The sequence below is a fragment of the Budorcas taxicolor genome, chromosome 3, assembly GCF_023091745.1.
Source record: "Budorcas taxicolor isolate Tak-1 chromosome 3, Takin1.1, whole genome shotgun sequence".
Lineage (NCBI taxonomy): Eukaryota > Metazoa > Chordata > Mammalia > Artiodactyla > Bovidae > Budorcas > Budorcas taxicolor.
The window spans coordinates 29,865,480-29,868,532 of record NC_068912.1 but is presented as its reverse complement, the minus strand read 5'-3'; positions in this window follow the sequence as shown (position 1 = coordinate 29,868,532).

Here is a 3,053-nt window from a genome sequence, read left to right as displayed (position 1 = left end):
TTTACCACTGTGCCACTTGGGAACTCACAACAGATATAAACTACTATACATAAAATAGATAAGCATCAAGGATTTACTGTGTATCACAGGGAACTATATTCAATATCTTATAATAAACTATAATGAAAAATAATCTGAAAACTACATGTATGTAATTTAATCACTTCGCTGTACACCTGAAACTAACACAATATTGTAAATCACTTACACTTCAATAAAAAAAATATTATTACCCAATGAGGGACAGGGACATCATCTGACTTTGGGTGTGATATTCTGAGAAGGCCACAATATCATTATTCTGCAACAGATGCGGGTTTGATCCCTGAGTCAGAAAGATGGAGGAAATGGCAACCCACTCCAGTATTCTTGCCTGAAAAAATCCTATGGACAGAGGAGCCTGGAAGGTTACAGGCCAAAGAGCCAGACACAACTGAGCAACTAAGCATGTAAATGTTAAAGCAAGGGGGTCAAAAGGTTAATTAGTAAATCTGAGTAAAAGGTTATATGGGTTATATTATTATTGTTATTCTTGCAACTTTTCTATGAGTTTGGAATTATTTGCAAATAAAAAGTTTTCTGGAGTCTAGATTTAAAAAAATCAGTGAGGGGGACATCCCTGGTGTTCCAGTGGTTAGGAATACACCTGTCAATGCAGGAGACGTGGGTTTGATCCCTGGTCTGGGAAGATTCCACATGCTGCAGAGCAACTAAGCCCGTGCACCAGGACGAATGAGCCCACGCTCTAGAGCTCATGCTACCCAACAGGACAAGCCATGGAAAGGGGAAGCCTGTGCACTGCAACTAGAGTGGCCTTCTTTCACTGCAACTAGAGATAGCCAATGTGCAGCTACGGAGACCCAGCACAGACAAAAATAAATTAATTAACAGAAAAAATCTGGAAAGAAATCAAAGATGACACAAATAAATGGAGAGATATATCGTATCCTAGGACTGGAAGAATCAATATTGTGAAAATGACTATACTTGCCCAAATAACCTACAGACTCAATTCAATCCCTGTGAAACTACCAATGGTATTTTTCACAGAACTAGAAGAAAAAATTTCACAATTTGTGTGGAAACACGAAAGACCCCAAACAGCCAAAGTAATCTTGAGAAAGAAAAACTGAGCTAGAGGAATCAGTCGTCCTGACTTCAGACTATACTACAAAGCTACAGTCATCAGGAGAGTATGGTACCAGCACAGAAACAGAAGTAAAGACCAATGGAACAAGATAAGAAAGCCCAGAGATAAATCCACACACCTCTGAGCACCTTAGCTTTGACAAAGGAGGCAAGAATATACAATGGAGAAAAAAGGCTATACAATAAGTAGGAAAACTGGAGAGCTACATGTAAAAGAATGAAACCAGAACACTTCCTAACACTATACATAAAAATAAACTCAAAATGGATTAAAGTCTTAAATGTGAGGCCAGAAACTATAAAGCTCTTAGAGGAAAACATAGGCAGTACACCTTTGATATACATCCCAGCAAGATCTTCTTTGACCCACCTCCTAGAATAATGGATTAAAAACAAAAATAAACAAATGAGACTTAATTAAATTTAAAAGCTTCTGCACTGCAAAGGAAACAATAAACAGAATTAAAAGACAACCCTAAGAATGGGAGAAAATAATTGCAAACTAAAACAACTGACACAGTATTAATCTCCAGAAAATATAAACAGCTCATACAGCTTATACAGCTTATACAGCGAACTAAAATGGACCGGCATAAGCTAATTTAATTCAGATGTCCATTATATCTACTACTGTGGGCAAGAATTCCTTAGAGGAAATGGAATAGTCATCATAGTCAACAAAAGAGTCTGAAATGCAGTACCTGGGTGCAGTCTCAAAAACGACAGAATGATCTCCGTTTCCAAGGTAAACCATTCAATATCACAGTAATCCAAGCCTATGCCCTGACCAGAAATGCTGAAGAAGCTGAACAGTTCTATGAAGATCTACAACACCTTCTAGAACTAACACCAAAAAAAAGATGTCCTTTTCATTATGGGGGACTAGAATGCAAAAGTAGGAAGTCAAGAGATACCTGGAGTAACAGGAAAATTTGGCCTTGGAGTACAAATGAAGCAGGGCAAAGGCTAACAGAATTTTGCCAAGAGAATGAACTGGTCATAGCAAACACCCTTTCCCAATAACACAATAGATGATTCTACACATGGACATCACCAGATGGTCAATACCAAAATCAGATTGATTATATTCTTTGCAGCTGAAGATGGAAAAGTTGTATACAGTCAGCAGAAAGAAGACCAGGAGCTGACTGTGGCTCAGATCATGAACTCCTTATTGCCAAATTCAGACTTAAATTGAAGAAAGTAGGGAAAACCACTAGGCCATTCAGGTATGACCTAAATCAAATCCCTTATGATTATACAGTGGAAGTGACAAACAGATTCAAGGGATTAGATCTGATAAATGCCTGAATAACTATGGATGGAGGATTGTAACACTGTACAGGAAACAGGGATCAAGACTATCCCCAAGAAAAAGAAATGCATAAAGGCAAAATGGTTGTTTGAGGAGGCCTTACAAATAGCTGAGAAAAGAAGAAAAGTGAAAGGCAAAGGAGAAAAGGAAAGATATACCCATCTGAATGCAGAGTTCCAAAGAATAGCAGGGAGAGATAAGAAAGTCTTCCAAAGTGATCAATGCAAATAAACAGAGGAAAACAACAGAATGGAAAAGACTAGAGATCTCTTCAAAAAAATTAGAGATACCAAGGGAACATTTCATGCAAAGATGGGCTCAATAAAGGACAGAAACGGTATGGACCTAACAGAATCAGAAGATATTAGGAAGAGGTAGCAACAATACACAGAAGAACCAAAAAGATTTAAATGACCCAGATAACCATGATGGTGTGATCATGCACCTACAGCCAGACATCCTGGAATGTGAAGTCAAGTGTGCCTTAGAAAGCATCACTATGAACAAAGCTAGTGGAGGTGAAGGAATTCCAGCTGAGCTATTTCAAATCCTAAAAGATGATGCTGTGAAAGTGCTGCACTCCATATGT